The sequence below is a fragment of the Gouania willdenowi genome, chromosome 15 (genome assembly GCF_900634775.1).
Source record: "Gouania willdenowi chromosome 15, fGouWil2.1, whole genome shotgun sequence".
NCBI classification, from domain to species: domain Eukaryota; kingdom Metazoa; phylum Chordata; class Actinopteri; order Blenniiformes; family Gobiesocidae; genus Gouania; species Gouania willdenowi.
Genome location: NC_041058.1, coordinates 29,216,677 through 29,231,880, shown reverse-complemented (window position 1 = coordinate 29,231,880; position 15,204 = coordinate 29,216,677). Strand labels below are relative to the sequence as shown.

At 39.4% G+C, this 15,204-nt stretch overlaps 1 long non-coding RNA gene across 1 annotated transcript in view; it reads right to left on the bottom strand.

The window, feature by feature from the left end:
* Positions 1-479: 479 nt before the first annotated feature.
* LOC114477197 (uncharacterized) overlaps positions 480-15,204 on the bottom strand; it is an 87,044-nt gene continuing 72,319 nt past the window's right edge. Inside the window, exon 3 of the long non-coding RNA XR_003675678.1 lies at positions 480-2,375. This is a non-coding gene — a long non-coding RNA (uncharacterized LOC114477197). The remainder of the gene's footprint in view (positions 2,376-15,204) is intronic.

The window sequence follows — 15,204 nt, the reverse complement described above, 5'->3', positions numbered from 1 at the left end:
CTTTCTTTCTTTGATAGAGGACATTAAGGCTTTCATGGCGATGAGGGGTGAAGATACCACCTTGTTAAGTGATGCTGTGTGGTTGTTGGATCTGGCTTTCATCAGAATCAGAATCAGAATCAGAATCAGCTTTATTGACCAGGTACAGTTTAGAACAATACGAGGAATTTGACTTGGTAGTTGCAGTGAAAGAAGACACATCAACACACCGGAGCAGCCATTTGCAGCGCCCACATATTTAGGTGAAAAAGGGATCAACAACAGGAGGAGAGGAGGGGTGAGGGGAAAAAAACTGCCAGTTTGAAACTGATTTCCCTAAACAGAGAAAGCAGTGTGAAACCAGGAAAAAAAAAACGCCTCCGCAAACATAAATGTAAGCATGACACAGTCAAACAACTCGAGACAAGGCATGTGGGAGGGGTTTGGTGGGAGGTTGGCTGGGGGAGGGGGTCAGGTGGGAAGAACAGCAGGATTCCAGCCGTTTGGGGACATGGGCATGCTCCACGCCTCCATGCAGCTGCGGATGGGAGGTGAGGAAAGATGGCCAACGAGGCATTTGAAGTTGTAGACCTGTAGCTGTTGCTCAGTCACATCATGGCAGATGTGACTGAAAAAATGAACCACCTGAATCAGCAGTTGCAAGGTAAAGACAAAAATGGAACTGATATGATCAGTGCTGTAAAGGGATTCAGAGCAAAACTGTCTTTTTACATTTAGCAAATGGAAATCAAAAAATTTCAGCACTTTCCCGCTTTTGCAAAGATGCTGGAGATCCATTCAGAAGCAAGAAATGTCTTTAAGGAACAGAGATATTGTGACCTATTGTCCAAGCTGGGGCACGAGTTTTCAGACAGATTCTGTGACTTTGGTAAACTGGAGCCTTGTGTGACATTTATTGTCGACCCCTTCCTGGATGTACACATTAGTGAGCTGTCAGGAGAGATGGCTGAACTATTTTGTGTTGATCCTGTGGAGATGGAAATGGAGGTCATAAATCTCCAAAGTGATGTTCGACTAAAATCCCAGCAGCATTCACAGCATTTCTTGGTTGAGCCAGACAATTACACAAATCTTCACCAGGCTACACTGAAAATAGCTGCTTTATTTGGATCAACATATTTGTGTGAATCAGCCAGACATGAACGTAATGAAATCAAAGTTCAGAAGCAGACTGACGATGAACATTTAAATGACTGCATCAGAGTCAACCTCAGCACATACACTCCTGCTTACAGCTCTCTGGTTGAATCCATGCAGTGCCAGTCTTCTCACTTTGCAGCAAATGGATGTGACCATATGATGGTGATATGTGTGTTCAGAAAGTTACACTATTTCACTGTTTATAAATGTTTTGACAGCATATTTGAATGTGGAAAAGATTAGCATAGTTACATATTCAGAATGCTGCTGACTTTTCTTTGATTGTATAAGTGACCTGTTTTACAATTTTGTAACTGTTGAGAATGTTTAAAATTTAGTTAGAAGAACAGTGTGCGTTTGCACGTGATTTTGATTTAAGTTTTTCAATTTGGAAAGTTCCCTTTTCACAATTTTGAAGCATTAAAAATGCATTTACAGGTGAAAGTTTTAAGTTTTGTTCATTAATTAGTTTAAAAATGCACATGCTGGTGAATGTTATATGGACATTATGTGTTCTGTGTTAATATATTTGAATGTGTATCCAAATTAAGCACATTTACCTGTTCTATATGGAAATTAGCAATCTGAATAAATCTTACACCAGTAAGATTTGTCCAGTGATCATACACCAATCTTACACTCCGGTACATACATTTTTTGAAAATTGCTCAGAGACAATAAAAGGCTGGAGACCCCTGGCGTAGGGGTAGAGGAGGAGGAGGATAAGGAGAGGGGGGTGGGAGGGGATGGAGCATCATGTCTACGCAAACATCTTGGTGAGTAAGAGACAGCCTTGGGTGGCTGGCTGTGGGAGCCAATGATGTTAAGCGATTTATTTTTGAATTAGGCGAGCACAATTTTGATAGCCTTGAGTCCTGGTCCCCAGCAGTATTCCAATAAAGTGGCCTTAACTTGCAGCCGAGCATTTAATTTCTCAATGTTGGTCCTGAATTCTGTGTAAATGTTTCAAAGTAGCTTACTTACAGTATGAAGTTATGATTTCATGAAAAAAATGAGCAAGCATCAGCGAAAATGGAAAGAAAAACCTCTTTTATAACAGGGAAAGACCTCTCGAACAACCAGGCATAGAGGTGGTAGCCATCTGCCGGACTGGTTGGAGTTAGTGGACAGCAAGAGGAGAACTGAACAGGACAGAGAGAAAGTACATCAAGTATCACAACCTGGTCGAACCACAAACCACAGATCAGTAACGGACAGTTCCAACTCCCGGATATCTGAAAAAGAAAGAGAGAAGAGGGAGAAAGCTCAGACCGCAGCAAGAAAAGCATTGTACAGCCTTGACACTTAAAAGTGATCAAAGACCCTTTTAATCTATTTTGGTCTGCCAGAGACTAAAATGTGGATGGATTAATCTAAAGTAGATAGTGATGAGGAACAGAATAAACAGTGTGAACGGCTGATAGTAGAGAATCCACTTATGACAAAGAAAATAAATGTCTTTTTATAAATGTCTTCCATTGCAAATAAATTAGTCCGTACTCTAATATGTGTCCGGCTTTGACCAAAATATTTCAAAGGTATAGTACACTGTTCTTATGTTGCTTATGGACAGTGTACATGCAAGATGTATATGTTGAAGATCTATTAATAATCCAAATCATATCCGTCTTTTGGCAGGCTGCAGATAAGTATAGAAGGCCCTTTAGTTGATCAAGTAACCAACATTAAACACAAAAGAAATAAGTTGAACACAGATATTTCAGATGATTTAGGACAGGGTGATAACGTAAAGTTTGATCAACTGGTGAAATGTTATGCTGGCGTTATGTTTATTTTGTTTTATAGTTTAGTCTTGATTTGGCAAGTAAAATGTGAACATCTGACAGGTCACTTAAATAGTAATATTTTACTCAAGTTACTATGTCTATTTTTCTCAAAATGGTGATATATAGTTTAAATCTCAATATTTTCTTCTCAAAAAAGTCTTACCAGACAGAGGATTCTGGGTCAAAATCACTGCTGCTAAATACCACGCAGATTTTACTTTGCTGCCTGTCAACTTGCACCACTTTTTCTTTGTGCATCATCGAATAATAGCCTTTGTGCTTTTCATACACTTCTTAGAGTACGTAGCCCCTTTAAGAGAGGAGGGGCTTCATTACCATGTGGGTGATGGAGAGTAAAGAGAGAGAAAGATGTATGTGAGTGAGTGTAAACAAGAGCAATTACGCTGTGAGCTTTGTGAGGTTCAAACAATGGCCACGGTTACATGATGCTTTTTCATTCTGAATGAATTATTCCAAATTAAATGATTGAGAATTAAAGTGTTCTGCTTCGTGTTTACATGAAAATAGTAGCTCCGAATTAAGGTTTACATGGAAAACAGGTTTATTCAATTCTGTTTTAGGTCTGGGGGTTGGGAAGGGTTTTGATTGGACAGGGGGCGAACGTGACATATCCAGTATATCAGGAAAAAACAACAAACAAACCTTTTCTTTTTGGCTACAACAAAGAACATAATAAGAACTGTTTCCACTTTTATTTGATTGTAGTTTTGAAGCAACAGCTTGACAATAAATATCTTTTCACATTTCACCTTGGTCATCTGAGCAGGGAAAGAGCGATAGAGCAGCGAAGAAGGGAGGCAGACGACCGCACTTTGGTCAGTCAAAGCCAGCGATTAACGGCTGCTCTACCTCCACAGGGTTTTGAGTGGAAGGAGCACTTTATGACGACCCGCACATCATAAGAGAAGCGTTGTGATTTGGTGAAGGCGTCATTTTCCTAATGAAGTCTGTTTTGTTTGCCGATGTCTGTATGTCCATGGACAGTAAATATCTGCATGTTCATGCTTTCGTCCATCCACTCTTTTCATTATATCCATATCTTCTAAGGCTTTAGTCCAACGCTTGCTTCGGGCAGTCTACTTGGATTATGTTGTCATCGGCGTGTCATCTCAACAGCACGATCATGCTCAGAAGAACTGGAAAAAATTAAAGCGATATTAATGATTACAAAATTGAGGAATTATTTCATTTGGAATTAAAGTCGAAATAAACCAGCCACCTAACTCTGAAGTAAGGTTAATTCGGAATGGCCACTTTCATTCGGAATTGAGTGTTGGCAATGTCAGTTTAAAGAGGATTGAACTTTTATTCTGAATTAAAAGGGAATTAAAGTTCTCATGTAAATGTGGCCATTGAGTTTGCGATGTTACAGAAGAGAAATAAATGCACTCTTTCCATCTACATTGCCTCAGTGTCTCTTCCACCACTCATATAACTGAGGGAATAATACAAGGAGAAATCATATTAAGTGATTTGGGGGTGGAGCATTGTTGAGGTTTGTGAAGTTTTTCTTTGAGACTAGTTTGCAGTTGTTAATAAAGTGCTACAGAACCAGGAAGCAGTTTAAAGCAGGCGATTAAACCAAACTTGCTCAATGATTTCCCTCTTACAGGAGACAAAAACCCACTGTGCTACTCCGCTACGATTGAACCGCTTGGCGTTGCCTTGGAGAAGCGTATCTAATGTCACGCCCATGAGCAGCAGGAATGTAATTCGACATTACATGAGGTCGGACACTGGCAGCTTACTGGTGTGACACATCTGTGACATGCTTCAAATTAACATGCGATGGTGTCAATTAAAAGCATGAAATGCACTTCCAGAAGAACTGAAATGTTTTGGGTTTTTTTTCTCCACAGACATTAGATTGACTGCCTGAAGACATGTGGTGAGTACCTAGCAGTATTTACATGTGAACTAAAGAAGAGTTGTGGCACAGATAACCTTTTACATTTGGCAAGGTAGACGTTTGTGTCAGAATAACTAACATGAGAACAATCATTTTCCAATGAGTGTGATAACTTGGCAGGGAGTTAGACACCATAGCATGGGTTTAGTCAACCTTCACATCCATGTGTGACTCTATGCATAGATTTGTTCTTTCATCACACTGGCCACGTTTACATGTGAGCTTTAATTCCTCTTTAATTCAGAATAAAGATTCCTCTTTAAACTGACCTTATAAACACTTCATTCCAAATGCAAATGTAATCCTGAATTAAACTTAAATCTGAGTTCGGTGGCTGGTTTATTCTAATTCCGAATTAAATAATTCCTCTATCTTGTAAACGTTTAATTCTGCTTTAAGTTAATTCCGGTTGTTCTGCGCATGCTCGGCCAGTCGCGATGACGCTCTGGTGACGACATAATCCAAAATGGCGGCCTGGACTCAAGCCAAAACTGATTATTTAATAATAGCCTTAGTGGATATAATGAAAAAGAGTGAATGGACGGAAGAATAGACATGCAGACATTCACTTAGACACATGGACTTATTACACACACACGGACATCAGCATATTAGTTATTGGTATTTATTGACCAGTGATCTCTCTTCTCCTGCTCAGTGGAGCAAAGTGAAACAGTGCGATATTGTCCAGCTGCTGCTTCATAAATACAATAAAAAAAACAGTGAAAACTAGGGCTGAAACAATTCCTCGAGTAACTCGAATAATTCGATTGCAAAAGAAGCTTTGTTTAATTAATGTCACCAAAGTCCATGTCACGGCCGCTTTGTAGACGGTCCCTGGCGCCATCATGTTTCACCTGGACTGAATTACTTGACGCGCATCATTTTCTCTCTGGCACAGGCGGAAGACGTGGACACTGGTGTAGTGCGAAAAAGAAAGAAAATGTCAAAAGTGAGGGACCATTTTACACTTCGCAAGGTGGAGAACGTGTAGATAAGATGCATCTAGACTACCATAACAGTTCTTCCACAATGATGCTGCAGCACCAGAAAAGAAAACATCCTCACATGAATGCCACTTCTGCAAGCGGACTCGAACTCGCAGCCTCAACAATGTAATGCATTTTAGCCTGTATTATGAGTTAATGGTGATGAGGCATAAGTAACAAGAAAGCAAATGTGCTAAAATGTCACTCACACAAAACTAAATATTTATACAAAAAATACATAAAATGACTCCAGAATCACACTGAAATGGCAACAAAAAAAACAATAATTTTCCAAAAAAAGGCTAAAAAAGATGACAAAAATACACATAATGACTCCAAAAATATAAAAATAAATAATAATAAGAAAAAACTACTCACAAACGAAACAAATGCTAAATATAATCAAAGCTACATTCATTAGCATATAGATTTACTTATGAGCAAGTTTATTGAATTTGTTGTATTAATTAATGTTTTGTTTTTTTGTCCCTCACAGTACATGGACAGCTTTGTCTGGACAGGTCCCTCATGCACCGTGGAGGAAGCTGCAGGTCTTACCAGATGGATTATAGCAGTGGCTACACTCATTTTGCTTTTCTTTATTATAATAAACCTAATGAAATGGTTTGTATATTTAAAAAAGCATTTGCCCTGGCATTTGTTTACTGTTAAGTTGAAGTGTTGAAGTTGTGAAAAAGAATTTCGAATACAATTTTGAGGAATAACTAACAATTGCATGCTCATTTTAAGAGGTCTATCATATTTTGTAACACACTATTAATATAGTTTACAACCAAAAAAGTGAAATTTATCCAATTAATCAGTGAAAAAATCAACAGAATACCGATTACAAAAATATTTGATAACTGCAGCATTAGTGAAAACATTTCTCATGTGGTCATCTGTGTTGTAGCTGAAAATAGACGGTTTGTTGTGCGTTGTTTTCCGATAGACGGAATGAAAGAAAGCCGAATAAACCCATTTTCCATGTACCTCAATTTGGAATTAATATTTTCATGTAAACACAAAAGCAGTACACTTGAATTCCGAATGATTTAACTTGGAATAACTAATTCCGAATTAAAAAAAACATGTAACCATGGCCATTAACTAAGCAACAATGCTGTGTGCAAAATGAGATACTGATTTTTAAGTTGTGGTTTTACAACAGAGAACCTAAGAACTGAAACACGTGTGTGGAATGGTTTCAACTTGATGTGCTGAACAAAATAAAACAAGAAGTTCAAGGGGTGGATGATGGCATATGGACATGGAATCAGGAGTTAGTGTGGCAGGGTGTAATGTGCTTGTGTTCACCCCCCACCATGCCACAGTCTCAACTTCTGCAGCTCCTCGTCGGTGGTGTAATAACAATATCACTCATCTCATATCCTCGACTTACTTTGCTTCCATTGCCTCCCGCCGCTCCCGCCCCTACGCTTCACATTTATCATATTCATTTAATATTCAGAAATAAATGTAGCAGAAAGAGAATAATGCACCTTCTGTATGCAGCATTCATTACAGATACATTTACATGGGGGTTTGCCTTCATGGTTTCAAATGGAGCACTGCTCACTGGTGTTCCTCACATCTGTTGAAAAGAATTTCCTGTGTGTGTATGGGGGACAGTCCTCTTCACATTAGTGCTATCAGTGAGCAATGATAAATGAGTCAGTCTATCCATCTGTGCTGTCACATTCATAAAACGAAATTTGGCCTTCGTCAAGGGAACCAAGCGCCGAGCTTTAATATCCGCAACATGTATCCATCAAGCCTAACTTGAGAAGTATCAAAACGCTATAGCGAATATACCTAAGTGAATAATATTTCATCCATGATAATGCTGCAAATACTCACTGAAAAAAGAAATCTGCATTTTTTTCCGTCTGAGCTGTAGAGGACGGCGGAGGAGGTGGGCTACTGATCATATTCAATCTGGAGGCGATCATGTAAATAGCCCTCCATCTTGGGAAGGCGATATGCAAAGCAGCCCGTCTCCCCTGTGTCAGGATCAGATTAATGGAAACCTAAAAGTGGGAATTACGGCCCTTATCCGGCGCAGCACTACAGGGAGGGGCTGCTATTTGGTCCATGGGGGAATCTGCCTGGTTCAAAGCCCATTCCTCTGGTTAAGGAACTCGCTAAGATCCATGCACCGAGGTGAAGGCTAATTTCCTTTGATATTCAGCAATGTATTACTGTATGTAGTGTGCGAGCTGCATGCCCCACTGCCTCTGAGTGCATGTGTGGGACATGCAAATGAATGCACATAAAACAGTCACACAAATACAACAGCAGTAAACAACATTATAAAGAGTGGACTCTCAATAGCGTGGCCATTATCTTATCATGAAAATCAGCAGATGTGCCAAGACTTTTTGGCCCTTGCGGTCAAAGTGTAATCAACCTATAATTTATGACTGCATGACTGTAGGTTGGATGACTTAGTTCCATGAATTACATGTAATCCATCTGGGAATCAATGAAAGTTAGCCTGTTAGCCTTGGCCCACTAAAAAGTGCAACAAAAACAGGATTACTGGAAGTATTAATTAGCACATAACCTCTAGAGCATTGTAACAGGGATGAGAAAAAAAACATTGGATTCAAATCAACGACGGTAAACACAAGGGAACAGAAAAATACAATACATTATTTTATGGATGGATAATGGATAGAGCACCATTCGCCAATGAAAAAAATATAAAGACAGCATTAGAAAAGCCGATATCAAAGGTTGACTTTTCATCTGGTTTGATCCTCTGGGTTGCATGCTTTGTGCGTTTAGTGTGGATGTGACAACACCCCCGAATCCATCACCCAACATTTGGCACACCCACAGTGTGCGGCTTGACAATAAACACTAGCACTACCACCTGACATGTACGGTAGGTTCCTGCAGGGACAGGTAATACGGAATCAAGGAGCTCACACATTGTGCACACAAACACAATTAATTCAACAATATTTCCCACAAAGAAAGTGGCTAAATCCAAACAATTGCAGACAATATCAATCTTGGTATAAAAATGAAATGAAAGCACTATAAGTGTGTTTCTTTTTTTTGTCTTTTTCTGTCACGCTCATGCCGTCCCTCTTTCCCTCTGTCAGCGTCTTACTTTTCATAGAGATCAAATCACGTGTTTGGCACTCCTCCAGCTGTCCTTCCCATCCTTTCATCCCTCTCTCTTCTAGAAATGAATAATAGTGTGGCTTCACACACACACACACACACACACACACGCAGGGACGAGTATAAAATTCTTGGAAGAATTTATATTTGAGTTTCATTTCAGAAACTTCTGATACTATTCCAAATTATTATGTTTTTAAATATACATTATGTAATAGCTAAGATGTCACCTTTATTTGAAAAATGCAAGAAGTTTATATTACTCCCTAAAAACACAGGAAATCTGTTTTACAATCACTACTTCTAGTGGTATGCCAATAAGCTCAGTTATTTTTGATGTTTTAAAGTCCATTCGGCCTTCCCTCAAAATAGAGACTTTTTAAATGGGCTTAAATTCAAAGAATTGGGCCAACCTTGATGTAGATGCATGTTGTGCAAAGCCAAATGTTACTTTGTCCTATTGAATGAGGACAGCATGCATGCGGGGGATGAAAGATTAGCTTCTTTTAGGTTTCTAGACTTTGCCATTAAAGTAAATGATAATAGAATTGTTCTTGTGATATAATTCAACACTGGAATGCAACAGCTTCTATTTTTATAGAGGCACTGCTTTCATAAGAAATTTGCAGAGGTCCCTTAATTTTCCAGAGCTTTATATACTGTATGCTGATAGATGCATAAACAACCTGACCAGACTATGAATCCTCTTCAGCGTACACTGTGCTCACAATCTATATCGTCAACAATTTATCAACCAGAGTGCTCGTGGTTCTACCTGCAGCCTGTGTTAGTTCCTCATACATTTTCTACTCTACAGACCCTTACATGCATATCATCTTCCTCCCCCTCCTCTAGCTTGGACTGTTGGTGCACCTATGTATCTATCAGCACACAATTGTGTTATGCAGAGAGAGCATCTGGCTCCTTTCTGCTCGCCAACATTAACACAGACAAGAGAATCAGTGGACTATTGAATGCAATTACAGCGTGGGGGCCAGACAATAAAGATTGATAGTGCTTTCGTCTTTTATCACGCACCAAACATACCAAAGGTTAAAGCCTGCAAGCACTGAGCTGCCGACATTCTAATAATGATTGAAAATGTGCCACCAGAGTGAGGAGCCATACTTATGGAAAAAATACAGGAACCCATAAAATAAACGCTGTTTTTTTTTGCCCTCATTTATTCAAGTGGTTTGAGATCACACCGTGGCAGAAAACAATAGTGTAATTCATGTCTAGACTGTGACCAAATACATATCAGTGACAGTTTAATTTTGAGATATTAAAAACAAGAACATTTTGGGTAAATGACAGTTGTTCTTGAAATTTGGCTTGTGATGTCAATCACAGAATTGGGGCATGATTTACACAGGATTGGTGCATTAAAATGTAACCAAACGACACAAAGTTGCGGGTGATCTACTACCCCCACGCAAACAGGAATGCATCTGTCAAACATGCAAAATACCATGAGCAGTCTATTTAGCGTGTTTGTCTCTGATTGTCATGTACTCTGAGCGGATCAGTTATAGCGCACTAAATAGTGGAAGGAGAATATGCAGATAAATAAATGTAGCACGTGCGAGGCAAATCATGTTAACTGTCACAAAGACTGCAGGCAAGACAAAGTGAAGACTGAGAAGAAAGGAAACAGTCAGGGTTAGGGTTGTTGCATTCAGTCAACATTTTTAACTGAATGCAGTTAATTACAACATTTCTTATTAGCCATTTTTTCCATGTTTCTTCTGAAAGTATCTAACTATCTATAAGCACAGTGTGAGCACTCACAATCAGTTCCACTTTTTGTAGCCGTTATATTGCTTTGTTTTGCCTTTGACATGATTTGACGCATTTGTGACCCAATGCAACGCAGCAGTTGGACAAAATAGTGGACTGTTGTCTTAAATGGACTATTCATGTGGTCGGAATAGGTGACAATGACAAGAAAGTGACGTAGCAGCTCCGGTGAGTGTTTGAAACAGCTGAATGACTCCCGTGCTGCTGCGGCACACACACCCTGAAGCAGCGTTTGTCGGACTCACAATCACAATAGCCAATTAAATAGCCATGTGTTTTACTGTAATGTGTAGTTTTTTGGCTGAAAACAAAAACGTGTGTGGGTAGCAAAACAAAATTGCTATTATGATCTCCCTTTCCAAGAGAGAGGCATGAAGTCTGCGTCTACAGACACGCCCACTCATGCATATGCATGAATGCCCCAAAAAAGCCTGTTTCTAGAAGCATCATGAAAGTGACTTTTTAGAGGGCTAAAACTCCAAAAAAAAAAAAAAAAAACAGGGCAGTCTGACAAAGTATTATCTCAAATATTTGTAGTTGGGGTTCTTAGAACAAATGAAGATGAGTGAAAAATAGCATAATACTGGACCTTTAAGCTTAAACTTTACACACAACGGCTGCAGCAGCCTGACTATAGGAGGTCATATTTCAGCCTGGCTGCAGTGGTGAATGTAAGGAGATAGTAAAAAGGACAACATATTGCTTGAAAGACAACAATACAGGCACCACCATGCTCCGGGCTGGTACCAGCACCCGAGCTGCGCGGCTGAGACACGCCAAGTCAGAAAGACGCACACAGACCTCACATGCCTAAACCAACGCCCCACACTGCACTCAGTGCAACAGAGAGAACACACACAGCTGCAATCCCCAACCACCTCTGAAGTGCACACCCCAAGCTACACAGCACAGAGTAACACACTGAGGGTGCCCAACTCAGGCACGACGTTCACACGCACAGCCAATTCACAGCGTTACGGCACACATAGCTTGCTGCCGTGTTTGTCTTAGTGATATGGCTGAATGAGCTTTACCTGTGTGTTGAACACCGCTGGGTACCTTTCCTTCTCTGCTCTCAGGCACATTTATCATTTACTTTACTGAGCCACGGCCCTGAATAATGAGGAAGTTTAACCCAGTTCAATAAGGAATCCTCTCCTCTTTCCTCCGTAAACACACCTTCTGACCACACCTTTAATTATTTACCCAACTTGGCCTCTAGATGCGACGTGCGGGCTGGACTGCACACTCAAAAGTGTTTGCTTGTCTATTTGGTCCTACCTTGTAACCTGTAACATAAAGATTTTAAAAAAAAATTCTCTACTTTACATTTTTAATCAAATAAATACAGCATAAAATACTTCTATCAGCAGCTCTTGATACTATATCTGTGAGCACAGTAAGCTAAAATAGGTTAGCGGTCATTTTAATAATTGCTACAGTATCTTAGAGGTTATTATCATTTCAAATAGGACTATATTGGTGAACTTTCTGAAATTGCAACAGTTATTTGGTAACTGTTGTGAAGTGATATTCAACTGAAATATTTTATTCAGGAATTTGAAGAGTTGCAAAGTACTCAAAGGTTTCCAAAGACACACAATACACCTTGATGACAGAATACTGTGAATAGTAGTGGCCAAAGACAGATTTCAAATGTAAAAGAGCAAAGAAAGAAAAGGAAGAGAGCAAAAATGACAGAAAAAGGACAATGCAGCTCGGATACAACACAGGATTTCTTTTGTAATTTTTTAACGTAATAGCAGGAGCAGGACAGGATGAGTGACAGAGTGATTGTTCTATTATGTGGATGACTGGCCACAGCCCTCTAACGTATGAGCACGCACGTGTAGCGGCTTTCTTCCCGGGCTCCTCCTGATTATTTCTGTTCTATTAGTGACATTCTCCGTCAGTCACTTTTCTTATTGTCCGTGCCTGAACAGAATGAATGCACTGTATCTTGATAACCCATTGTCTGGCATTCATCCAAACTCCTTTAGAAAGTAAAAGTCATCTTTGATTATTTTTTTGGAGTTTCTATCTTTTTGTCATGGGATGGATATATTTACCTTGTTTGGCCTATTTTGGAGGAAGAGCTAATAAGTATTGAAGGGATCGAAATTGTTCAGAGTTTCCACTTTATGTGAATGTTCTCTCAAAGGAGTAAAACTTTCAAACTACATTTTTAGGTGTGTTATAGGTGTTGATAAAGGTAGGCCACTCTGTTTGCAGTAATAAGAGTGGAAACAAGTTTGCCTTGAATAACCAGCAGCATAAAAAAAGGTTCCCAGGCATAATGATTGTCAAACATGTTGGCTCTTAGTTTTTCAGACACACTCTGCAAGAAAAATTTCCTTTAAAATTCAACTTGGCTGCATTTATAATTCTTGCTGATGTTAGAATATGCTGTGATTACTCTGAATTTAAAATGAAATTTGGAATTGCACAAACGCTTAGTCAGACATAGGCATGCAAATGTGTTGAGTGTGGCTGACCTCCTTGGTATCCACCAAATGCTCGATTATTCAATGCTCTGAAACTTACTTCATTACAACTCCAAGATTCAGACGGGCCACTAAACATTACCTCTATCTGTCTAGAATATTTTCCCCAAAATCTTAGCCAAAAAAAGAAAAAAGAAATATAGGAGGCAAACAGAAGTGATACATGATACCAGAGTTTCTTGCAGGGCACTGTTTGGAACTTTGTGTCAATTTTTTTCAGTGTTTAATTTAAGGGTGCGTTCACACCAATGGATCCAAATGCTCTAGGATTTGTTTGCTCGGATATTCTGCCTCATTTGGGCAGCGTGAACATTCAAATGTATTCTAGAGCGATTAGGAATGCTGTTAACAGCGCTGACTAAAAACAGGAAGTAATGGAGATGATGTAGTGGTCAGGAGAACCGGCGAGGTCACAAAACAGGGCTCTGAAACCACCAAAACCATTGCTGAATGTGTGAAAGAACAAACAGAGAAGGCAGAAAGTTCTGCGCACTCTTAATCGCTCTCTTTGACCCATTGATGAGAGCCTCTTCTTCAGGTATCTGTTTTTCTGACTAAAGAAGTTTCTACTCCAATAACGGTGCCTTAAATCGGTTAACTCATGTAACTGCACCAGAGCCTGTTCGGAGCGGATCAGAAGTTGTGCTCTGAATGCAAACCGAGCCAAACCAAGGTGACCGAGTCCTGGATTAAACCGGTATCAATTCATCCTAAATTTGTTGTCCAGGTACAAGCTAAGGTCGTAAGACAACTTGACACTTGACACCTTGTTCACTCATTTTCTGTATTCACCCTTCAATACAGCTGTTTATGTACATGACAGGACTTTTTAACGTCCTTGAGCACTTTTAGTGCTATAGTTCATATTATCACAGTGCACCTTTCTATTGGAACAAACCACAATCTACATTACTGGGGCCTGATTTATAAATATAATGTGTAGAATCATGAAAATGTGTGTGCGCCAGAAATCTGAAAATTTGCTGCGCCGTTTGTTTTTTTTTTCTTCTGGATTTATAAAATTCTGAGCACTTTTTCCTTCATAAATCACAGCCAAATGCAAATTCCCTTTATATCCCGCCCTCGACACACCTACATTCTACCATAAATGGTAAATGCAAAGGAGTTCATGAATGGTTTTTCCACCAATTACATTTTTTGCTCTGTCATGCCAGGAAAGACAAGGAAAAGCAATTTCAGAACAAGGAAGAGGTGCTTGTGAGTGATGGAGGCCAGATTTTATTATATTTTTGGTGGTTACTAATAAAATAAAATAAAAGCACATTATTTGGTTGTCATTGTTGCAAACAGTCTAAAATGTGGCAGAGGTGAATAAACAGTGGGCTGATGGTGCAGAGGAGAGTTTATTGTAGCAGGGCACATTTTGTGTGGGTGTGGGTGCACAGCAGTGTGCACGAACATGCTGCAGTCTGCTGCAGACGCGCGCAGACACACTTGTTTTTCTTCGTGGCATCGAGTGTGGACTTGATAATAAACACTTTGAATCTTGAAAATTTAAAATGTCTCACTGAAGAAACACTTCTTGGAGGCATAGGTAGTTCTGACTACTTTGATCTGAAAGTATATCTTGAATTCTTGTAATTTCATGATGTATGTTTAATCACTCTTGGAGGCCATAAGACATGTCCTCACATGAGAAGTTATCTGTACTGCATGGGAAGTTTGTACTGAGTTAAGTTCCTACAGCATACTTGGAGAGGAGCATAACTTTGAATAAACTACACAAAAATACAATGACCCTTGTCACCTTTCCTTGATGCTGTTCATTAAATATCTGGGTGGGTAGAGGTAGAAAAAACTTACAGATCTATAACTCTGATACGTGAGGACATTAAATGTATGAAATGAATCTGGCATCAATTCAACACCTCACTGTTTTTTTCTCATGTCTCCAAAAT